The sequence below is a fragment of the Eublepharis macularius genome, chromosome 12 (assembly GCF_028583425.1).
Source record: "Eublepharis macularius isolate TG4126 chromosome 12, MPM_Emac_v1.0, whole genome shotgun sequence".
Classification (NCBI taxonomy): Eukaryota; Metazoa; Chordata; class Lepidosauria; order Squamata; family Eublepharidae; genus Eublepharis; species Eublepharis macularius.
The window spans coordinates 21,990,482-22,015,991 of NC_072801.1; positions in this window are offsets into that span (position 1 = coordinate 21,990,482).

A 25,510-nucleotide genomic window follows, 5' to 3' on the forward strand; every position below is an offset into this window, starting at 1 on the left:
TGGTGCCTCTGCTTTGCGCTGCTGCCTTCTTGCCCACTGCTGCCCTGCCTCTGCTGCAGCTTCCTGTGGCTGAATAAATATCCAGCCCAGCAAAATTCAGCTGCCCAGATCTGATCTGGGATTCGCCTATTTGATCTGGCATAGCCGGATTATGCCAGATTGGTATAAATCTGCCTATTTGGCCAGATCATGAATCTTGGATCCTACAGCCCTGAACACAACCTAGTTTAACTTTATCAGGGCTTCTGTGAATCACTCCAAGCCTTTAGCTAAATAATTACCTTTCCGGGGTGATAGGTGCAGCAAACGGATAACACATCCGATGCACAATAGAAGAATCCACAGCCCCATTTGCTTTATATTCTGTTATGGTGTAGAAAAACTCTCCCGACCAACTCCATTGTACATAATATATATAATGACAGGAGTGGGGGGGCCTTCCTGACCTCAGACAGGACATTCCAGCAAGTGGGGGCCACAACAGAGAATGCACGTGTATGGACAGTGAGATTCGGGTCTGGTAGCACCTTAAAGACCAACTAGACAGTTGATGTTCATTTTAGGGCACCCGTTGGAGGTCCTGAACAGATAAGCAGATCTGTTGTGGTGGAACGTAGGAGGAGAGGCAATCGTGCAGATAAAATGGTCCAAGAGCATGCAGGGCTTTGCGTGTGACAGCTAATACCTCAAATGGAACCCAGCGGTTGATGGGCAGTCAATAGAAAGCCTGCAGTGCACGCGCACTGCCTAGTCCTGATAACAGCTGAATTGCATCGTTTTGAAGACCCCAGTTGGGCTGTGTTTGTTGATGTGGGCTTTATCTGATGCTGGACTGCAAACTACCTCAAAAGATCCTGTACTGGAAAGGCAGTGTGTTAATACTTTAAATAAATAATTCCTCCCTTCTTAGGCAATTCATCTGGCAAATGTGTTGAGCTTCTCAAACAACAGATTCACAAGTTTGGTAAATGTATCATGTGTTTTTGTTCTTCCTTTTTTCATTGCATTTTGTTGCTGCTGAAAGTCTGGCCGTACAGACTGAATTTCCCCTCTCCCCTGTGAAATCTCAGAGTACTAGCTGAGTGTTTCTAGTTATCTTCTAAGAGTGGAATGCCAACTCCCTCCCCTCTCCGGTAATTGGGCTCTTCACGAATTGTCAGATACAAAGAGAAAGAGACAGATAAGTAAGTACTGGGTGAAGATGACTCAGAGTCCGTCTGCAGCGATGAAAGATTTGTTTTTGTAATGCCAAGAGAGAGAGAGAAGTTTACAGTGGTGATTGGTTTCAACTGGATGCATGATTTTTTTTTTAATAAAAAAAGAGAGAAATCAGAAAAAACTAATTCTCTGGTAGAACTTTTGGTTTGACTTGAGCTATTTTTTTTTAAAATGCTCATTTGTGCAAAGCAAAAAAAGATACAAAAGCGAAAAAGGTGACAAATCTAAGCTTCTACAAAAGGTCTTCAAATATCTAAAAATAAGTCCATACGCAGTTGTTGTGTCTATTTGTGATATGTTCAAACGTTGATAAGTGTATACAGTCCTCAATCCAATGAGTTACCGGAAGGGGACTTTCGTCTTTCCAATGTTGTAATATAAGTCTTTTAGTGACTGTAAGATCGCAGAGGGTCCATTTCTGTTGACCATCGGTTAGGGTCCATAAGACAGGCACATAGTTTAAAAATACATTCACATCCTCAAAAATAAATGTGATTTCTAATTTAAAATTATCAAATGCAAAATATTAATAATGACTTCCTCCCCAAAGGACCAAATAACTGGCTTGAGCCAATATGGAGCTTTATTAGGAGATTTGTAGTGGCAATGTGAGCCTTGCAATTGAACACATTCAAAATGGACTGGACCCAGTGTGCATTTTTCTCTTGTTGAGTATCCCACATGCTTGAATTGAGGATTTCTTTGCTGCTCAAGTCTTCAGTATCACCTATGCAGCCGTCTGCATGCCTCTTAGTCAGGATGTGTTGAATTACCATTGGGAATGCGGGACTCTAATCTGGAGAGCCGGGTTTCATTCCCTACTCCTCCTCTTGAAGCCAGCTGGGTGACCTTGGGTGAGTCACAATTCTCTGGAGCTCTCTCAGCCCCACCCACCTCACAGGGGATAATAGTGACATACTTTGTAAACCGCTCTGAGTGGGCATTAAGTTGTCCTGAAGGGCGGTATATAAATCGAATGTTGTTGTTATTATTTTTAGTGTGGAAGAGTAACTCCAGAAAGATAGATCAGCCCTCTCTTTAAAGAAACAGCTTACTCCTTCTTCCTTTAGACAGGAAAGACTTGTGACTTGGAGGAGGGAATGGGTGGATAAGAGATTGGGGCCCCTTGTGTTGGGCAAGTATGCCTGCCATTTTGCCAGTATATTGCTTAAATGCTCATCCAACACTTTTTGAGTATTTGACAGGAATATTCACAGAAATACAAGTGGTTTCAGGTCAAACGTGGAAATGTTTGCCCCAAAATGTGCAATTCTGTGCCTCACAGGTAGGGTTGCCACCCCACCCCCAGTGGGCCTGGAGATCTTTCAGGGTTACAACAGATTTCCAGATGACAGAGATTAATTCCCCTGGAGAAGGTGGCAGCTTCGGAGGGTGGGCTGGATGGCATTTTACTCTGCCCTCCCCAAGCTCATCCCACAAATCTCCCAAGAATCTCCCAACCCAGAACTGGCAACCCTAAGTGTACGGGTAAACAAAAAACAGCGAGAGGTAGAGAGTGAAAAGAAAGTTTGGTCCCTTGTTCTTCAAGCTGCTGCCCCCAAAGCAAAAACAAAACAAAACACCAGCCTTTCTTTTTCTGATCAGTCGGCCATCTTATGGACAATGGCAGCTGAACAAAACAGAACACAACCTCGCCTGCATGTCAGGGACGCGCAAAGCTGTCAGACCCTTTGTCCATCGAGGCCATTCTTGTCTATACTGCTTGGCAGTAACTGCAGTAACTCTCCAGTGTCTCAGCTAGAGGATCTTCACACATCCTGCTGCCTTATTCTTTTAACTGGAGATGCCAGATATTGAACCGGGGACCCTCTGTGTATAAAGCAAAAGCTTTATCTGAAAGTTCAGCAGGTGACACTTTTCATGGCCAAGAGATGATGTCACCTGTGGATGTCTGCGGGTCAAACTGATTTTTAAAAGATGTGGGAAGAGGCCTTTTCTTTATTTTTAGGGAAGATAACCATTCTAACATGGTGAGTACTGAAGAGAATGCTTACTAGGAAGCAGGTCTTTTTTTTCAGCTGGAACGCAGTGGAACGGAGTTCCGGAACCTCTTGAAAATGGTCACATGGCTGGTGGCCCCGCCCCCTGATCTCCAGACAGAGGGGAGTTGAGATTGCCCTCCGTGCCACGGAGGGCAATCTCAACTCCCCTCTGTCTGGAGATCAGGGGGCGGGGCCACCAGCCATGTGACCATTTTCTCCAACGGCAACCCACTGAGTCCCACCACCTCTTTTCCCAGGAAAAAAAGCCCTGCTAGGAAGTAACTTGACAGGTAAAACAGAACTTCTGTCTTTAAAAAGTCAAAGCAGTGGTAAAAGAAACCAAGCAAATTTGCATATATTTACATATGTCTGTCCTGCTTCAGCTCCCACTAGGGAAGGTGAAAGAATAATAAAAAATTGGTACTGAAGCACGAACTCTGAATCAACCCCATTCTTTGGAGAGCTCACTAGCTATTCAAAATCCTGACATGGCTGATCTGGCCGCCTGGATCCATGCCATGGTAACATCGAGACTAGACTACTGTAAAGCACTGTACATGGGCCTCCCCTCTAAGATACCTTGGAGACTCCAGTTGGTGCAGAATGCTATAGTTTGCCTATTATTGGCAGCTAGGACCGCCATGAATATTACCTGCATTCTTCAGTCACTCCATTGGCTACCTATCAATTCCTGAGCACAGTTCAAAGTATTGGCTATCACCTACAAAGCTCTTCACAGCCTTGATCCATCATCTCTATGGGACTGCCTCTCTCCCTACATTCCAGCATGGCAGCTTTGCTCATCTAAACAGGACCTTCTGCAGGTGCCACCTTGCACACGGGCAATATTAACAGCTGCCCATACACATGAATTGTCTGAGATGGCCCTCATCATACGGAATAGTCTCTTGGAGGAGGTTAGGAAAGCTCCCACTCTCCTGGCTTTCCACAAACAATGCAAAACTGAATTATTCAAGAGGACTTTTTACTCAATTGGGAGGGCTGTACTGTAAGGAAGTCTCAAGAGACCGATCAATAAAAGGATAAGACTTTATTACTATTGCTGTAAACTTTGAGGGACCGTAGACTTCACTACTATTGCTATACGTTTGATACTACTCGGTCATAGATCCAGAAGAGTTAGCCGTGTCAGTCTGTAGTAGCAAAATAGTTAAGAGTCCAGTAGCACCTTTAAGACTAACCAACTTTATTGTAGCATAAGCTGACGATGCATCTGACGAAGAGAGCTGTGGTTTTCGAAAGCTTATGCTACAATAAAGTTGATTAGTCTTAAAGGTGCTACTGGACTCTTTACTATTATACTACTGGGTAGTTCTTATGTTGTTTAATATGTCATTCATGGAATTTCTTATGCTCTATTTCTGCATTTCTTCAGCTCGACCCTATATTTCTGCTGGTTTTGAAATCATTGCAAATTTGCATGAATATACCCATTATCTGAAGAAGTGAGCTGTGATGCATGAAAGCTCATACCCTACCACAAACGTTGTTAGTCTTATAGGTGCTACTGGACTTTTGCTCTTTTCTAATTCCCATTACATGTTTGTTGAAATCTCTTTGTCATTGAGTGTACTAACGAGCACTGTGTAATCCGCCCTGAGTGTCAGTGAGAAAGGCGGACTCTAAATGACATAAATAAATAAAATTTAAAAAAAACCAATTCTGACAGTTAAGGGCTAGAAATAGCTTCTGTATCTATTATTCATTGCCAGTGGACATAGCAATGTCCACAAGCATGGATAGTCTTAAAAGTAGCTTAGGCAGAAAGAGAGCCGTAGTGAATAAGCCTTCTTCCATCTTTTAATTTTTAAAATTTACTTCATGCATATCCCATTTTTCTCCCAAGTGGGGACCATAAGTGGCCTGCTTAGTTCTCCTCTCCTCCAATTAACTCTCCCGACAACCCTGTGAGGTAGGTTAGGCTGAGTGCGTGTGACTCGCCCCAGGCCACCGAACAAGTTTTCCATAGCAGAATGGAACCTGGGCCTTCTCAGTTCTAGTCCAGCACTCTAGCCATTACACCACGCTGCCTCTCATATCAGTCTGTTCTAATAATCTCTCGATGCCCTGATTCGAGTGTCTGCCAAACGGAAACTTTGGAACTCCCTCCCTTGGGTGATTCGTCTGTTTCCGTCTATCGTTGTCTTCCACTAGCCCATGTTTGGGATACCCCGAATAACTATTATTGGCCCTCCTCCCCGGTTTGGGCGATGTGTGTTTTTGTCCTTGTATGTTTTTATTGAATTGTTTCATAAATTATTTTAAATGCTGTTTTAATGTTGAAACATTTTAATGGTGACCCTATTTGGGTGGAAAGATGGTGCAGAAATATAAATAATAAAAAGAACCTCTGCATCCAGATGCAGTCAATCTCTGTATATTAAACCTCAAGGGAAGGTCTTCTTGAGCTCTGCGCCCTGTTTGTTGGACATTATGTTTTGGGGTACGCTTTGAATCTCTTCCTGGTGAAATTGAGATAGCGTGTGGGTAGATGGGGAAAATATTTCCTCTTTGGGGAAGGGGTTCATGTTAGAATTCCCACCTGAGCGATTTGTTTAACCCAAGATTTAGGCAATACACAACTATCTAGGAAAGTAGCCTGTTGGTTCCCTTGGGGGGGGGGGTCATGCATTTATTATTTCTGTGGGTCACATTAGTTTTATGGAGTCAACAAGAGAAGGGCTCAAACAAGGAAGCCTGGCTGGATGGTGGGGCTCCCCCACCCCGGCAATATGATATTTCTCCACAGGAGCTCCAATGCTGTCAGAATTACAGCATCATCAATCAATCACAGCTTGCCCTCCTTCCAGCCCCAATCAGACCTGGCTTTGTAGGTTTTATTAAAGGACGCCTCTATGTGTTATCTGAGAAGGGCAGAGGCCCTGGCAGGCTTCCTACGTCTCCTGGCCACATTAATTCTTGTCTCCCCACATGCTGCCTGGTGGTATTTACAAGCCTGCGGCATTAATGGATCAAATTGCCTCATTCAGCAAGATCTTTTGATCAGCTGCGGTGGCTCAATCAGGCTTTCAGCTCTGGGGGGTCAAGAACACTCCTGGAACCTTCATGCGCCTCGACATCCGACCGCGCTGGGTTTTAATTGAGGTCCGCTGATGTCACTGGAGTTGCAAGCCCCTTTTAATATTGAAGCGAGTGCCTCTTTTCCCACCTGTGTACCTTTAGAAAAGTAGAGCAATTACTGCTCAGAACCGAGCCAGAAGATGATAGATGTGTTATTGAAATGGTATAAACAGCGTGGATGTTTTTTTTTTTTTTTTAAAAAGAGGAAACTTTAATGCCCATCATTATATCATCTTTAACACAATCATTTCATTTTCTGCAGAGCCAAAAGGGACTCAGGACAATCAGAGACAAATGAAATTATTCCAATAGAAGCTGGGCAGCCCAAGGTCTCTGATGGGTTAGGAAACAGGGAATATGTCAGAAGTGTCAGTGGTATGGATGCTAAAAGGAAAGTGGAAGTGAGTGCCACTTACTGTACAATGAGTTACAATTTTCTGGCTGTCTTTTGCATTCTCTCTTGAGCTACTACAGTAGCTGAGGATACCGGCTATGATCTGGGAGCTCACTCATTCATTCATTCATACAATTTTTAGCCTGCCCTCCCCGCGAACAGGCTCAGGGAGGGGATACAATAAAATGCTCAGTAAACATTAAAACATATAAATACATTTAAAACACAAATACATATAGAACAACATCTCAGATAGCGGCCCCCTCCAATTTCCCCAATCATAATGTAAACAAAAGGAAGTGGGTGGGGGCCACAGTTAATAATATTCCAGTGACTGCGCTTATAGGGGGGAAGATGATTTCATCCCGTCCCCCCCACCATGAGACTGGTAGGGAGGCTCCTAAAATGATCAAAGGCTGGCCTCAACCTTATGCCTGGTGGAACATCTCTGTCTTACAGGCCTGCCGAAAAGACATGAGGTCTTGGTGGGCCTGGGTGTCCTCCTACAGAGAGTTCCACCGGGTTGGGGACAGGACTGAAAATGCCCTGGCCCTGGTCGAGGCCAGCTGGACCTCCCTGGGGCCAGGGACCACCAGTAGGTACTTATTTGCCGATCTTAGTGCTCTTCGGGGTACATACAGGGAGAGTTCAGTTCAAAGTTTGCCAGTTCAAAGCTCATCTTAATCCCAAATTCTCTGGGATGCTATAGGCAATCTCTCTCAGTCCTACAATTTTGGGTGGCCAGATCTCCCTTTATAGCAGGTGATCTCCCACTGGCAGCCACTGCCACCCAAATAGGCCAGTGCAAGGGGGTGGGGGGATAAAGCAAAAATCACCATATTGATAGCAAAATGTCATTTCCAGGGCAAGCCCAGAAGTGACATCAAGTTATTCTAGGATCCATTGAATCCTAGAGTGACATATCACTTCCGAGTTATCCAAGAAATAAAATCATACTGTTGAAGTGAGAGAAACCCTCATGTTCCTGCCCCCTCCCCAGTCTTCTCCTAAGAGCCAGCCATTGGCTGGCAAGTGGCAACCCTACCTTACCTGCTATCAGGATTGTAATACTGGTCTACCTTATAGGCTTGTTGTTGGAATCACTGTGAGAATATATGTAAAAATGCTTCAAACACTGAAAGTACTATATAAATGCTAAGGATTATTATTATTAGGACTTTCTGACTCTCTTTGAAGGAGACTTGCGTTCTATAAGGTGGGGGAGAAGAAGTGGAGGGCAACTGAGGTGGGGGAAATGGTCTGGTGAAGATGGGCTCAGGCATCTTTTTCTGTCCTTAAAAACTCCATGCATGCAAACAACTAGTACAGCAGACAGAACTGGTCCGCTTCCTGTCTTGGCTTTATATTTGCAGGGAGGCTTTAACACAAGGAAGCATTCCAAAATGTGATTCTTCATGTCCCCCTCCCACGGCAATCTGAATCTGTATAGTTTAACCTACCTTTTCATTCTCCTCTTTCTGTGAAGCAAACAGGTCAGAGAGTGACTATGGAGATTCTGTAGCTGGCAGTGGGAGAAACTCTCACGTGCATACAATCGTGACGAGTGCACTGAATTGTAGGCATGTGAAAGTTTCTCTGGTGATTCTTTGAGTACTGCTTGTCTGGTGGTCATTTGATTGGCCCCTGAGGAAGTGGACATCACACGAAACAAGCCAACTTTGCCGGCCGCTTGTAGGGCGGGGGGACCCCTTCAGGGGTCCCATTACGTCTTCATTGTACCACCAACCTGAAAAAGAAAAAACAACAACTACAAAATATATCAATCAAATTATATTGGAGATACAGACGGGTTTCTGTCTGTAGCACGGAGAATCGTCGCTAGAGGACATTCTTATACCTTGCAGTGTGCCGTGGGGTCTTAGAGAGTTCACCCCTCCAGACACTGGGACACTGGGACATTGAATATCATCTTGAATGGTGTATTGGACGATAAGTCTTGTGAGAGTATTGAATGCGAGTTGGGCATCATTTTTGTATTAAGTGTGGCATTTAAAAAAATATGTATTACTGAATCTTTCCCTGGTGTGGGTTTCTTATTGTCTGCTTAAGCCCATGAGGGGCCACCAAAGAGGTCAGCTCCTCAACCAATGGGGGCAGTTTAGACTAGGGTTGCCATCCCCCCACCTGGGGCGGGGGATCCCCCAATCCCACCCTTCCCCCCATGCCCACTTACCTGGCTGGTGGGGGGGGGGCGCTCCCTGGGGCGCCCCCTCCCCGGGTGGTGTGGCACACCCCCAGTTGCGGGGCACACTCCCGCGCCACAAGAGCGGGCAGCGGTGGCGGCAGCAGAGAGAGAGCAGGTGGTGGTGGCAAGAGCAGGCCGCTTTCACTACTGCTGCTACGGCTGCCGCAGCCTGCTCTCTCGCCACCTCTACCGCCCCTGTGCAGCCTGCGCCGGCAGGGACAAGGGGCGTGGTGGTGGCGGTGGCGAGAGAGAGCTGCCTGCTCTCTCTGCTCCTTCCTAGCGTGTGTGACTTTGTCATGTGGGGTGCCCTTTGACCCTGCACGATGACATCACTCCTGGAAGCGACATCAAGAGCAGCGACAGGGTAAGAGTTAGCGTCCCATCTCCTGCTGGGAGACTTGAGGGACCTGGCAACCCTAGTTTGGACCCCCACCCTAGAGCAAAAGCTTAGAGCAATACCAGATGCAGACAGCTCTATCGATCTTAGGATTGCTGCTGAATGCTAGCAATAAGTCAGAGCCAGTGAGGGGTGGGGACCAAAAAGGTGTGACATGATTTCACTTCTGGTTTGTACCTGGAAGTCATGTCATGATACACTAGGGATTTACTTTTTACCATAGAGATGTTCAAATTCCTAGAGTGTCATGATGTCACTTCCAGGAACAAACTGTAACTGATGTCACAATGTTGTGTGTTGTTGCTCCCCATCCCCTGCCCCTTGCTTTGCTCTTGAGCAAAGAGGCCTAGTGGACCCTGGGATCTTGGGATGCTGGAAGCTTGCCCTCTGCTCCAGGAGAATGGCAACCTTAATTGATCATATTTTGACCCACTCTTAATGGTATATGGTGGGGATCTCCAGGGAATACCTGGACCTGTGAGCATGGATTTTTAAGAGTGTACATCTGAAAGTGAATACATGTGCGCTGTGTACCCTGATCTCCCTTTCTATCCAGGAGAAAGCAGCCCAACTATATAACTTGTCAGCAAGAAGGCAGATTAAGGTAGGCAAATATTTTGCAATAGGGATCAGTTTCTTGGATGAGGCCTGCAGACAAGACTGAATCCCTTAATCCACAAGTACACACACACTTTAAATAAAAATTCAGATGCAAATCAAGGTTATGCCAAGTGCAGCGCTGCGGGTGGGTGGCAGTTCTTTTGTGCCTAGATTGCAGCAAAATAGGAGGCGGAGGATTTAGGACATTGTGGATACAGAGACGTTATGGAGCTAACTTTGGGGGAAGCATTTGGTCCATTGGGTTTGGTACAGTCTACTCTGCCTTCAGCAACCTTGAAGAGAAAGATCTTTCCCAGCACCTGTTACTTGAGATCCCTGAACTGAAGAGGGTTGAACCAGGGGCCTAAAGGCTTGTGCTGTTATCACAGAGCTGAGGGTCTTCCTTTAAATCAGGATGAATTTGCACTTGTTTAACAAAAGGCTCATTTGAAGCTGGTAGGCCTGGCTACATCTTATGGACAACCAGTGACTCTTCTTGATACTAACCAACTTTACTGTAGCATAAGACTTTGAAAACCACAGCTCTCTTCGTCAGATGCATCCTGACTAAGAGAACTGTGGTTCTCGAAGGCTTATGCTACAGTAAAGTTGGTTAGTCTTAAAGGTGCTACTGGACTCTCTACTATTTTGTGACTACAGACTGACACGGCTAACTCCTCTGGATCTTCTTGATACAGCTCCCATTTCCTCCACAACCAAAATGACCTCTTCTTGTCTTCTGAGAAAATATTCATCTGGTGGGCAGCTTTGCTCCCAGCATCCTAATTAGGGTTGACAGCTGCCATGGCAACATGGGGAAAATGTTGGCATGTCAATAGCATGATATCATTTCTGGGTTGAACCCAGAAGTGACAACATGCTGCTCTAGGATTCACTAGAAACTCTGTGGTGATTCAAAGTTCCAGTGGCAACCATTTTACAGCAAGGTCAATATGAGGAGAGATACCCAGAAACCTGGGGTAGTTTTCATGAGACTTATCTGCTTACAAAAAGACCCAGTGAGCATGAGGGGAGGGGTCATCCACACAGGAAATGCAAGCCTCCTTTTCCTGACCAGAAGCAATAATCTCTGTACCCTTCCCTTTCATATCTGCTTTTCACCTGCTTTTCTCTATATGCCTCTACATCCCCACATTATAAGGGCACAGCCTGTGTCAGGCATAACACAATCAAGGGAGTGGGGTTGTGGGGTCTCTTCAATTCCTGCATGTGTCATGCCTTGGGTTCCCAGGTGCCTGGCAGTGGTGGGAAAACTCCTGGGGATTTGCCCCCTCACCCGCTGATCTGCCAGCGATTGACAGGAGAAGCCGCCGGGAGGTGACCTGCTCCAGCATTGCACGTGCTCCCAGGGGGTGCAGCGAAACCACTTCAGAAGTGATGTTGTTGCACTAGCCACGGGAGTGTTCCTGCACTTCATTTGGGGCTGATTTCGGGAAGTCGTGTGCAAGGGCCGGGGTGTGCGCACGCAAAGAAGCAACACACGAGTGATATGTGCTAAGTGCCAGGTCCCCCCTCTCACCGGGAGGTTACGGGGACCTGGCAATTCTAGTTGTGCCCTGTTAGGATCAGAACCGCAGTGTCCATGGAGAAAGCAGCTTCTGCCTTTCCCCCAGCCTGAAACTATCCCAAGTGGTGCCGTTTGGGGAAACCCACATGTTGTTTGTGATCCCCGTGAGGACTGCCAACCTCCAGATGGGATCTGGAGATCTCCTGGAATTATAACTAATCTCCAGACGACTGCAGTCAGTTCCCCTGGAGAAAATGGCTGCTTTGGAGAGTGGAGTCTATGGCATTATATCTCACTGAGGTCCTTCTCTTCCTCAAACCATGCCCTCCCCATGTGCACCCGCAAATGTCCAGGAATTTCCCAACCCAAAGATGGCAGCCTTATCAACAGGCCCAATAGTGCACCCAGGGACTGTTCCAGGGGAACGCTGAAGAGGTGATCCCACAACTCATATGTGATTGCATTACAACTTATTGGATGAGGATCCGAGACCTAGCCTGTGCCCTCTGCGATGTACGAAAAGGAATCCAGGAAAGAACCTGAGTTTTTAAACCATAACAAAGTTCCCTTTGTATGGTCTGAAGAAGGTACTCACACAACCAACATCTCGATCCTTAACACCAGCCACTTGACTTCCTTTCTCATGAACCCAAACATGTTGAAACTTACAGTTTTGCCATGCCATTGTCTAACCTCGTCAATTTGTTTTGCTCAATGAGGTATTTTATGTTTTGATCTGGAGTAAGAAAAAAAAAACATTGCTGCACTGAAAAAAGAGAGAAAAGCACACATGTATTTTTAATTCCCCCCCTCCCAAGAAATATCCTCTCTCTCTAATATTATTGTAAAATTGAAACATGCCGGTCTCCCCTCCTTTGTTCTTTACTCCCCGATTACCTGGAATCATTTAGGTAGAAAACAGCTAATGCGTTCCTGAAATGGGGAGATCAACGCCACACAGATCTGAAGTAGTCCATTGATATGGGCATAATTAGATTTTTATCAGTTTCAGCTAGGTGTAACTGTTTCATTATCGTTGACCCGGATTACTTTCCGGCATGTCTCCCTCATTAAAATCTACAGCACCTATGCTAATGCATTTTGTTTCCATCATGATAAAATGTGGACTGGCAGATCTGCATATTCTCCCAGCGATCCAGGAGCAGAGACAAATACACCGTTTTATTACCACCTGACAGAGACATAATGATTTCCTGAGAATCTCATTACCATCATATTATGTGATGATTTAACTTTTAAAAAAATCTTTTTTTTGCCGTTGCTGCAGCCTGGCAGCAGTAGGTCGCCTTTGGAAACATCGGAGGTTATTTGTTTTGAGCAAGAAGGTGAGGGTCTTGTGCCCCCTCCTCACCATGGTTTGTTTCCCTCCCTTGATCTTAAAGATGTTTAAGTTTCTTAGCTGCCTGCAAATGGAAGGGTTGGCTAGAGTGCACATCGCAGTTGCACCATACAATTTAGAACGGTGTATTTCTCTGTCTTGATTTAATCCATGCACACTTAGCAAGGAGAATGGGGCACAGGGAGATGAATGCATGGGGTCAAATCATGGGCATGATTCTGGTATTCAAGGTGTCCAGATCAGAGAAAGGCTTGCCCTAATCCATGTGCCCAGCATGTGCCAGTGGCTTTTTCTAGAATGGAAGGGAACTTATATAACAACAACGACAACAACATTCGATTTATATACCGCCCTTCAGGACAACTTAATGCCCACTCAGAGCGGTTTACAAAGTATGTCATTATTATCCCCACAACAAAACACCCTGTGAGGTGGGTGGGGCTGAGAGAGCTCTGGAAGAGCTGTGACTGACCCAAGGTCACCCAGCTGGCTTCAAGTGAAGGCATGGGGAATCAAACCCAGCTCTCCAGATTAGAGTCCCACGCTACATTGGCATATAGTATGAAGCTTCTGGATTAGGGTTGTCAACTCTAGATTGGGAAAATCTTGGTGATTTGGGGGGTGGTAATACCCAAATAGGGGTCTCCTTGTGAGTTGGGTGAATTAGCATACGAGGAGATACAGCAAGAGGGGGTAACTAGCAGGCTGTCCACCAATGTATATCAGGATTGTTCCTGCAGAAGACTCTCTAATAAACAGGCAGGTGTTCAACAGGAGAAGTTTTTTTTAAAGGGGCAGTAAAAGAGCAATTGCACAGAATACACACAACACACACAGAGCTAACCGGAAAAAACAGGGAGGAAGAGGGAGAGTGATTCAGGGGTTGGGCGATATATACCAGTCTAGAAGGTAGAGGACGTCTGTAGTGATAAGCAGCTTGAGCGACCAGTGCTTTGCAGCAAGAAGAAGGCTCAGGCACACATCTGAGGGTGTGCATAAGATCCCAGAACACACACATGGCTATTGCAGCAGGCATCCCAATTATGCTGTGAATATTGGGCTGACTTCTGTCCCTAGAATAATAACTTAATGGCAGTCTCCAGAGGTGAGACAATAAATTGGGAGACACTTGATTGCGCTTATCTGGGCAGAACTATAGGTTTTTAAAAAAGTGATCAATGACCTGCGATTAGTGGAAGGGAAGATTGTCAAGTCCCTGAATAACTTTGATTAGGAAATTGGAAGGGGGAAGATGGGAAGGGTGTGGAAGGGAGATTAATTTAGGAACTCCTGGAAGACCTCTTGGACTCCTGGAAATCTTTGCACATCTCTGGGATGTGGGGGCAACTAGCCAGTCTTGCCTCATGGCTCAGTTTCAGTAATTTTCTAACTCCAGCTGGGTTGGGAACCATTCTGCCTAGCCAGGCAGTGTGTCTTGTGCTCAGGGCATGTGAGGAGAGGAGGTTTAGTGCCATATTCATAAACTGCCCTTTCAGTATGAGGGAGGGTCTGATTGCTAACAGTGAAGCCTAGGGAGGCTAGGATTTTGGGAGGGGAGGGACCTCAGCAGAGTATAATGGCGTAGAATGCAACCTCCATAACAGCTGTTTTCTCCAGACGAACTCAACCATGTAATCTAGAGATCAGTTAGTAATTCCAGGAGATATCTGGGCCTTATGTGGATCTGGCCACTCTATTTCTGGATTGGCCAAGCCTGATATAAATACCAGAGCCTGGCTTGGTACTCTGGCCTGGTCAATACACCACTGCTATCTGCTTACTGAATTTAAGGCAGCAACTGAAATAACCAGCCATGAGATACATTCTCCACATCTGCCTTCCTTCTGCCTATTTGGTGTAGTGGATAAGAGCACGGGACTCTAATCTAGAGAACCGGGTTTGATTCCTCACTCCTCCACTTGAAGCCAGCTGGGTGACCTTGGGTCAGTCACAGTTTTTAGAAGCTCTCTCAGCCCCACCCACCTAACAGGGCGATTATTGTTGTGGGGATAATAATAACATACTTTGTAAACCACTCTGAGTGGGCGTTAAATTGTCCTGAAGGGTGGTATATGAATTGAATGTTGTTACTACTACTACTTGTGTTACCCACTCCTTCTCCAACAAGCTCAGGGCAAAAGTCCCTAATTCTTTCCTTCAGTTATCTTCACATCAACTTAGGGCCAAGCTACACATGACAAATGACACTTGAACGGCAAGTGTATTTCTCCCTGTTCACTTGCCCTCCACTCAATCCACTTGCCGTTCAAGTGTCATTCGTCATGTGTAGCTTGGCCCTCAGTGAGGGAGATCAAGCACAGAGAGAAAGAGAGAGAGATTGTTCCAAGGTTACTCAGCAAAATTCATGGCTGACTTTGAATCCAGACCTCGTCATAGCCTGGCATTGTAACCACTGCTCTGCATCAATTCTCCACAGTGGAGTATGGCCATCCAAGGCCATCTGTCCCTCACAACCAAAAGTCAAGAGCCCAACCTGTGTGGGCTCCTACATGGTAAGTGCCCCCAATCCACCTTTACTGAGGCGTCCTCTGCAGGGCTGATCTGTCTGGACTTTTCTCATTGGTTGCTTATTCATGTTAATGGGTGCGGTCTCCTCCTATGGCTCTAGAATGGCTTCTTCCTTCCTACTACATATAATGCAAGGTGGATAAATTGTCTGCAAGGTTTGCCTCTACTGGGGTGTAGGCGGGCTATAATGAGCTCTGCTCAGGATGTATCTATTATAGACAGTCCTATCACTGCTTTATAAGCATGACGAGGCGAGACCGTAATGGGCTGTGGTTAGCTTAAAACTGTCTATGTGCAGTGATGCACACTTAAATAGAAATCTGCATCCTAAGCTAGGCAACCATTTACAGAAATATTTATTTTATGTATACCTTGCTTTCCTACCCATTGGGGCATGAAAGTGACTTACAACCATCTCCTTCTCTATTTTATCTTCACAATAACAATTCTGTAAGGTAGGTTAGGCTGAGGAGGGGGGCAAGGTCACCCAGTGAGCTTCTATGGCAGAATGTGGATTTTGAATGTGGGCCCCCCAGATTCTAGTCTGACCCTTTAATCATTGGCCCTGGGTTAAGATGTCAGTTTTAGCTGTGATGATTCTCTTGTACTTCATTAGATGACTGTGGTTTCTTCTTGAGTGAGAAGATACACATCTCCGGACTGAGGTTTTTCAAACGGGAAACAGCGTGTTTGGAGATTTGGCAATCCCTTGTTTCAAGGCTGTATGGCTTGCATGCTAGCATGCAGTCACGTTTTGAAACTAGCTTTTAATGGCCAGCTATTTCAAAGAGAGGTTCAGTGTACATGGAAAGCCGTGATAGCTATCTCTTCTTACTACACAGGCAAACAATAGAAGAAATGCTTCCAGAAGGTAAGGAACAATGAAATAGTTATTGATAAAATAAGCTTTCTGTATACCTGGAAATAAACAGGTCTGTTCTCCCCACCCACCCCCCACACACAGTTCCAAACCATTTGCTGTTTGTTTGCACACGTAATTTACTCTAGTTATGTCACTGAATTGTAAACACAATATTTCACCTGGGAGAGCCATTATTGGTTTATGGAGCAGACTTCCCAGTTGGAAAATGAACCATATGGTGTGCGTGTGTGTCAAATACAAGGGAAAACAAGTGAACCTCTCAATATGGAGAGTTAACAGATTGACTCCTAATTAAGATCAGATGGCCCCCACAATGAATCAGGCACTCTGGAAACTGTTTTTGGTTGCCTTCATCTCACACAGAAAGCTATTTTAGGAGGCCCAATTTAGGTGACTGTGGAGTTGGGAGTCAATTGATGGTGGCTGGCGGGGCGGGGTGGGGGGTGGGGGTTGCCAGGTCCAGGTTGGGAAATTCCTGGAGATTTGGGGGGGCAGAGCCTAAAGAGGGTGGGGTTTGGGGAGGGGCCTCAGTAGGGTATAATCCCATAGAGTTGACCTTCAAAGCAGCCATTTTCTCCAGGGGAACTGATTTCTGTTGCCTGGAGATCAGTTGTAATTCCGAGAGATCTCCAGCTATCACCTAGAGGCTGGCAAGACTACTGGCAGGTGGGTGCACAACAGAAAATTCGTCCCTTGTATTACCTTGGAGGAGTTGGTGTGAGCACCCTGCTTCCTACCATACTAGGGCTGCCAGTCCTCCTGTCAGAGCGGGGGATCCCGTTCCCAACCTCTGCCCTCTGCTGCCACTCTTCTGGCTGGTGTGGAGAAAAGGCCCCAAGTAATGGGCCCAGGAGGTAAGAAATCTCCTGGGTCAGCGCATAGTGGGCATGCACCCCACAGGCACGATGACTGGTCCCTGTGAAGGGCAGGAATATGCCCGCCACTGGATGCAATGATGTCACTCCTGAAAGCGACGTTATCACGCTGTGTGCACGCATGCGAGGAACCTCAAAAGGTAAGAACCGGGTCCCCCCTCTCCAACTGGGAGGGTAAGGGGACCTGACAACCTGTATAATATAACATATGAACAATCAAGCAACTATTTATTGATACCTACTGTTCTCCCCAATGGCAACTCAAAACAGCTTACAGCACTGTTCTCGCTTCCATTTCATCCTCATGACAACCACCTTCTGCCCAGAAACCTGGGGTGGTTGTGACTGGCTCAAAGTTATTCAGTGAGCTTCCTTGGCAGAGTGGGGTTTCAAACCTGGGTTTCTCTGATCCTAGTCTGATTCATACTTTCTTGAGAACACAGGTTGGATCCAGGGCTCTCACATTGTCTCATGGGCCATTGATTTAGAATCATAGAATCATAGGGTTGGAAGGGACCTCTAGGGTCATCTAGTCCACAATGTGAATTTCCTGCACAATGCAGGAAATTCACAACTACCGCCCCTCAGCTGCCCCAGTGACCCCTGCTCCATGCCCAGAAGATGGCAAAACCAATTCTGCCCTCCCCCTCATGATCTGCCCAGGTTCACAGAATCAGCATTGCTGTCAGGTGGCCATCCAGCCTCTGCTTAAAAACCTCCAAAGAAGGAAAGCCCACCACCTCCCGAGGAAGCCTGTTCCACTGAGCGACCACTCTAACTGTCAGAAAGTTCTTCCTAATGTTTAGCTGAAAACTCTTTTGATTTAATTTCAACCTGTTGGTTTTGGTCCGACCTGGGGCAGCAGAAAACGACTCCACGCCATCCTCTATATGACAGCCCTTCAAGTACTTGAAGATGGTTATCATATCACCTCTCAGTCGTCTCCTCTCCAGGCTAAACATTCTGAACTCCTTCAACCTTTTCTCATAGGACTTGGTCTCCAGACCCCTCACCATCTTCGTTGCCCTCCTCTGGATGCGTTCCAGCTTGTCTAAAGGTAAAGGTGTGCAAGCACCGAGTCATTACTGACCCATGGGGGGACGTCACATCATGACATTTTCTTGGCAGACTTTTTATGGTATGGTTTGCCATTGTCTTCCACAGTCATCTAAACTTTACCCCCAGGAAACTGGGTACTCATTTTACCGACCTCGGAAGGATGGAAGGCTGAGTCAACCTTGAGCCAGCTACGTGAACCCAGCTTCCGCCGGGATCGAACTCAGGTCATGACTGAGCAGAGCTTGGGCTGCAGTACTGCAGCTTACCACTCTGCAAAACTGAACACAATACTCTAGTGTGGCTTGTGGCTAGAGTTGCTGACTCTGGGTTGGAAAATGCCTGGAGATTTGTAGACGGGTGCTGGGGAAGGTTGGGACCTCAGTGGGGCATAGTGTCACAGAGTCCACCCTCTAAAGCAGCTGTTTTCTCCAGGGAAATGGCTCTATGGCCTGGAGAGCAGTTGTAATTCTGGGAGAATGCCAGCCCCCACCTAGAGGATAGCAACTCTATTGTCAGATAAACTGAGGGCTGAAATCTTATCTTTATCCGATGTTTTTCCACAGTAAATATGCCAGAATAAAAACAGGCCCAGGGAAAATGGCCTTTTAAAAACAGCCATCAGGCTGCAAACTTGGGTCTCATTTAAAAAATAATAATAAAACCCCACCACTAACCAATGTTTATGTACCGTGGCTTTCCCTCTAAATAAAATGCAGCTTGTTCTTGCGCCGCTTCCGAGAGCTTGGGTGGCTGCAATTAACAACCAAACACCGTTTTCAAAGCTGCCCCAGCATCCTCGGTAATGGCGTGCAAAGAAGACAGCGAACACAAAGCCACGTTCATTTCGAGCTCTGTAAGGAGCGTGAAGGAAAGTGTTTGCCAACTGGGCAAAAGTGTATGAAGGAAAAACACTACCCTCCTTCCGTAAGCTCACCCCAAACGGGTTATTACAATATACAGAGGAGAAAATTTAAAGGTAGATGTATGCAATACTGTTATGCCATCCCTGTGCGTGTTAGATGTAAAAACAGACATCTGAGCAATTTTATAAAAGAACGATTCATACAGGGCTTTTTTTCTGGGAAAAGAGGTGGTGGAACTCAGTGGGTTCCCCTCGGAGAAAATGGTCACATGGCCGGTGGCCCCGTCCCCTGATCTCCAGACAGAGGGGAGTTTAGATTGCCCTTCGCGCAGCAGCGCAGAGGCAATCTAAACTCCCTTCTGTCTGGAGATCAGGGGGTGGGGCCACCAGCCATGTGACCATTTTGAAGAGGTTCCAGAACTCCGTTCCCCCGCGTTCCTGCTGAAAAAAAGCCCTGAATTCATGTATTACTTTCCCCGTGATGCAAGTAAGACACGGCCGGAGAAGACCTCGGTTCAAATCCCTACTCAGGCTGTTAAGCACGGTGGGTGACCTTGGGCCCATGGTTGTCTCACTATATTTTACCTCACCATATTTTTGTGAGGGGGAAAAATAAAATTTATCATATATTTCCTCAAAGAAAGGAATGTCTTATAAATGGAAGGGAGGAATACTTTGATTAAAAAGCCATCTTGGGGTTCATGGTTAGCATTTCAGAACGTGGCCTAGGAAATCTCGGCGCAAATCTCCACTGCTATGAAGTTTGCTGAGTGAGCTTGGGCCAAGTCTCTCTTAGCCTAGACTACCTTGCAGGGTTGTTGAAAGAATAAGATGGAGAAGAGAAAACACTGTATACCACCCTGAGCTCTGTGGAGAGATAAATGCTGTGAGACCTCAGTAGACAATCCCAGCGTGCCTCTTATTAACCAGGAACGTTCCTATTTTCTGGCACACGTCCCTGCTAAAACACCAGCCATATTTATGCCTTTGAGGGAATGCTTTATTTTTTTGTTTCATAAGCTAGAATTGTCATTTACCAGGCACTGCTCCCTCCTTTGGAGTCTAGCAGTTAAATTGCTGGCTGGGGAGCCCTCTTGATTCTATAGACATATGAATACCAATACTGACACACGAATGCTTAGGCTCCATGTAACACGCAGCCTGCCAATTTTCATAGCGCGCAGCTGCCAGGACATCTTTGATACCATACTATGTTTTTCTAGCATATCTTTATGTAAAAAAAAGAAAGCAGGAGCCCTTCCTGGGTTTTTAAAAAAGTGCAGGACCAAATACTGTGTGGAATACATTTTTGCTATAGTCTGTCTTTCTCGCTGAGACTCAAGGCAGATTACAAAATTTTATATTAATGCAATAGAAGTGGAATGAGTTTTTGGCAGGGGGTATTTATTTATTTACTTCAAATTTGTATTCCGCCATCCCCGCAAGCGGGCTCAAGGCGGATAACATATTAAAATATAATAAAATTCATCTACATTAAAACATCATTAAAACCGCAGCGTATTAATACACATTTAAAACAGGATGGTGGACAGCCTTCACAGGGAGGGTTAAGATTTTATACACCCCTTTTTTCAGGCCGGCGGAGGCCCAGCCTCAGCCATATGCCTGGCGGAACAACTCTGTCTTGCAGGCCCAGCGGAAGGATAGTAAGTCTTGCCGGGCCCTGATCACGATTGTCAACATCCAGGTGGGGTCTGGAGTTCTCTCAGAATTACAGCTGGTCCCCAGATAGGGATGCCAACCCCCCATGGGGGCAGGGAATCCCCATTCCCACCTTCCACACACACCCCCCAGCCCTCTTCACCTGGCCAGTAGGAGAAAAAGAAGAGGGAGGCATGCCTGGAACTATCAGAGCACATGGCAAAATGGCACACATGCACAACAGAGACCCCAGTGATGATGATGATGATGATGATGATGATGATGACATCAATTTATATACCCCCCTTCAGGACAACTTAACACCACTCAGAGTGGTTTACAAACTTATATTATTATTATCCCCACAACAATCACCCTGTGAGGTGGGTGGGGCTGAGAGAGCTCTGAGAGAGCTGTGACTGTCCCAAGGTTACCCAGCTGGCTTCAAGTGGAGGAGTGGGGAATCAAACCTGGTTCTCCAGATTAGAGTCCTGCCGCTCTTAACCACTACACCAAACTGGCTCTGTTTGGGGCAGATTTTGCCCCCACTGAGACCCCATCACTTCTGTTTTTCAACTGGAAGTGACATCATCAGGTCTCTGGAGCATGTGCATGCAAGAGGACTCAGAATCAGGCCCCCACCCGCAGACATCCCCACCCCCTGCTTTGAAGGTAAGGGGACCTGGCATCCCTATCCCCAGACTTCAGAGATCAGCTCCCCTGGAGGAAGTGACAACTTCAGAGGGCGGACTTTATGGATTCACATGCCCTAGGGTTGCCAGTTCCCCGCTGGGGGCGGGAGACTCCTCACACCCACCCACCCCACCCCTGCTTACCTGGCTGGAGGGGGGGATGCGCCTCCCGGGGTGCTCTCCTAGGCTGCACAGCATGCTCCTGCACACCGCAGCAGTCCAATCCAGACCCAAATCAGGCCCCTGTGGAGTGCAGGAGCACTCCCAGGATGACCCACGGCCTGCACAATGACATCACTTCCCAGAAGTGGGTGCATGTGCGTGTGCATGCACTTTGCACACACGCAACCAGGAAATAGCAGGTAGGTGCTGGGCCTCCCACCAACACCTACCCGCTGGGCACCTCCTATGCCCACTAAGCTCCTTACTCAGATTCAGTCTCCAGGTCTCAGGAATTTCCCAACCTGGAGCTGGCCACTCTAACCACAAGCTTTTAACCACCTGTTGCTTTCTCATTTAAAGGACACAGGAGGAGCTAGGCCCCAAGAGACAAACGGGAATAAGTATAGTGTAGCTGATTGCACCAGTCTAAGTTTTGCTCTGGATCTCCCAGACAGTTTTTGAAATGTATTTAAAAGATCTCCTCTGATTTCTGTGTTCATGCCACTGCTGGTGAAAAGGTCCCGGGTGGTAAACAGCATGCTGAGGTTTCTCACCTCTGAGTCTAGGTTTCTATTTGTTTGGCGATAGTGTGATGTTGTGTAGCGTATAATGGGTGCAGGTTGGCATCTCTGCAAGGGGAATAGACAGCACGCCTGTCTTCTTTCCGCATGGATCTTTTGGTCTACTTCATCCTCTGGGGGCCAATGGCAGGTGGTGGTTCTGATGGGGGGCCGTGGAATGTGCGTATTTATGTAGTTGTTAAATACCTTCTATTAGCTTGGTGCTATGGGCTACATGTGAATGGGCGACTAGGGATCCCAGACTCCCAGTGGGGGTGAGGATCCCCCGCTCCCCATCCCCACCCTCACTTACCTGAGCAGCAGGGGGGGCACGTACCTTCCTTGCATGCTTCACCGCGGTGTGGTGCGGCATGCTCCTGTGCACCACAGCCGCCGGGATCGGGCCCTTTTTGGCCCCGATGGGGGCTGCTGTAGAGCGCAGGAGCGCTCCTGTGCTCTACAGTGCTCAAAATGGGCCCGATCCACAGCAGACCGGGCCCATTTTCAGCAGCTGCAGAGCGCAGGAGTGCTCCTGTGCTTCGCAGTGCCCCAAATGGGCCAGTTCTGCTGCGGATTCCTGCACTCCACAGCGCCTCAAAATGGGCCCATTTCAGTATGGATTGGGCCCGTTTTTGAGCCGCTGTGGAGCGTAGGAATGCTCCTGCACTGTGCAGTGCTGGAAATGGGCCTGTTCTGCCATGGATCGGGCCCATTTTAAGGCAATGCAGAGCACAGGAATGCTCCTGTGCTCCGCAGCACCTCAAAAATGGGCCTGATCTGTGGCAGGATGGACCATTTCCAGCACTGCACAGCGTAGGAGCGCTCCACATCACCCGAAAACGGACCTGCCCAGGGGCTGTGCAATGACGTCACTCCTGAAGTGACATCATCACACCCGTGGGGTGCGCATGCGTGCTCCGCACATGCTCACCCCTTCTCCCCAAAGGTAAGTGCCAGGCACCTGTCCCCCACTGGGAGGTTGAGGGGGCCTGGCAACCCTATGGGGGACCTACCCCTCTGGCTTCAGGGCGGTGACAGCAGCTTGCTTTCTCGGGATGTGGAGCAAGTTGTTCCAGTAGTTAGGATAGCCAGGTCCAGGGTGGGAAATTTCTGGAGATTTTGGGAGCGGAGCCTGGAGAGGACAGGGTTTGGGGAAGGGAAGGGTCAAAGCAGGGTATAATGCCATAGTGTTCACCCTCCGAAACAGCCATTTTCTCCAGGGGAACTGATCTCTATGGCCTGGAGATCAGTTGTAATTTGGGAGATCTCCAGCCACCACCGGGAAGCTGGCAACCCTACGTCCAGTCGCTTCCCCTCTTCTGTCCTACTCCAGGTGATGGAAGTGCAGCAAAGAATCAAGCACAAGGGAGGGAAAAAAAGCATTACCATCTTCCTCTTGCCTTTCTTTCTGTGAGCAAATGGCTATATCGAAGGCAGGGTCTCCATGGAGACGGGCATAATTCTAATGAGTTCTGCAGCGGCCTTCCTAGTGAGAAAATAATTGGTGTGCCCTGTGAAGAATACCAAGCACCTGGGGGGACACTTCCCCAATCCTGGGTCCTGCGTGGTAGATGTTAGTGTAAGCTGTTTGTGCAGGAGGGAAAGGAAAAAGATACCGCCACGTGCATGACACTGGCCTAAGGTTAATCATAATATCGCTAACAACACAAGCTGCTTTAAGAATTTCAAAAGCCTTTTGAACCATTTGATGGGGCCAACATCAATGAAGTCGACTCACTATGCCTGGTTAAAGCCCTGCATTAAATCCCGCCCCCCCCAACCACACGGCTCTGCGCATGTTGCATTTAGCAAAGGTTGAAACAATGCCACCACATGGACCCCTGCTGGTGGGCGGAATTGGATTGGTGCACCAAGTGGGAAATGTGGATCTTGCCCCCTCATGCTGTGCGGAGGACTGGTCTATTATCTCTCATCCCCTGCTACCTGGTAATCAGAAGTCATATGGATTCTAGGACATGATTTTGGCTTTTGGAGACTCCTAAACCTCTCTCTGCTGCCTGGAAGCACGAATTCACTTTACACCGGAAAATGCTTTTTAGCTCCCTCTGGGAAGAGCTGTGTGAGTCCAATCAGCATGGTCTGCCGAGAGCAGAGGCGACTTGACTGGTGTTTAGAATTAAAACGTCATCTTGTGAACATTTTTTAGAGTAAAGCAAGAATTTCTGACTTAAGATTGTGTCCCAAACAAAGCCTGAATAACTCTGGGAGTGCATGCTGGTTTTCCAGAGGGTGTACATACCCTCCCCACATAGCCAAAACATGTTTCTAATTTTTAAAAAGCCAGTATGATCAAGAATGTAAAGCGGGCTTTATCATTGGGTCTCTAATTAATGGGGAGGAGGAAGTGTTTGATAAGAGAATATGTATACACACTTGCTTCTCTATTACTGCAGATTATGTCTTCTGAAAGAAATATTTTGCTCGTGCTGATTAACATTTTTTGTTCCCCCCCTTGCTGTCAATTAAACTTTGTTAACATGAACGGAACATGGGCAGAGGAGCCGAGCAACAATGCAAAAAATTAATTACCTAGTCAAGGAACAAGATAACGATTAGACATATTTTTTTTCTTTTTGAATCCGGTACACAAATTATTTGGAATGCAAAAGTGCCTTCTGATTGGTTCTTCCAAGGTCTTGCTCGTTCACAGTACATCGTGTTGGCTTCAACATTCCTCCCATGTTACCCAGTGGAATGAGAAGCAAGATCATCAGAAGATCCATGCTGGAGCAGATCAGTGATCTGTCTATTCCTGCATCCTGTCTCACACAGTGGCCAACTAGCTACCCCTCGGGGGCCAACGAACAGAGCACAGAGGTCAAGGCCTTCCCCTAAGGCTCCCTCGTGGCACTGGAATTCAGTGTGCAAGTTCCCTTTAGTCACCATGGCTAGTAGCCATTGAGGGACCTCTTATCCATGAATCTGTCTAGTTCTCCTTTAGAATCATCAGCGCTCATGGACATCACTGTGACCACCAGCAGTGAACTCCACAGTATTATTCCTCTTTGCATAACGTCCATCCAGTGAGTGAGCTCTAGGAACATAGAGTTTCCGGCTAGTTTTCCCATAGAGTTTCTGGAGATTCCTAGAGCTACTCTACATCACTTCTGGGCTTTTCCTGGAAGTGCCGTAACAGTGCATACAATGTCATGCTCCCAACATATATCCCTGCCCCACTGGTCTGAGAATCCTAGAGCATAATTTACTGGGGACCGTTCCCTAACCAAGAGTTTGTAGGACTCACACCAAACTACAATTTCAAGGATTGTTTGAGGGACATTCTGGCAGTTAAAATGGCATAAAACTGGTATCTCTTCCCAGAATTTCCTGGTGAGGGGGAATGGTTATTTAGCCAGTGTAAGTCTGTAGAGAAGACAAGCCTAGGGTGTTTTGTGGC